Raw genomic sequence first — 352 nt, 5'->3', positions numbered from 1 at the left:
TATATATACATATATATATACATATGTATATATATATAAAATGGATACACTGTTATATGTATATAATGTAAATTTTAATATGATATAAATGGATATTAAAGATATAAGTTTGATCTTTTGACAACTACCCGCTTTATTTTTATTTGTGTTGTGTAAATTTAAATAAATATATTTCACGAATAATATTATAGCTTATGAAGTCTATTTTTTTTAGCTAAAGTTCTTGCACGGTTTTTTCTTCCTTTCTCTCATGTTAGAGAGAAAAAGAGAAAAGATGAATCATGCAAGAAGTTTAATCAAAAAGAATAGGCTGATATTAACATACCAAATCATCTTTAATTTCTTTAATGTT

This window comes from Atta colombica, unplaced genomic scaffold, assembly GCF_001594045.1.
Source record: "Atta colombica isolate Treedump-2 unplaced genomic scaffold, Acol1.0 scaffold118, whole genome shotgun sequence".
Lineage (NCBI taxonomy): Eukaryota > Metazoa > Arthropoda > Insecta > Hymenoptera > Formicidae > Atta > Atta colombica.
Note: the sequence above shows the minus strand (reverse complement) of the source record.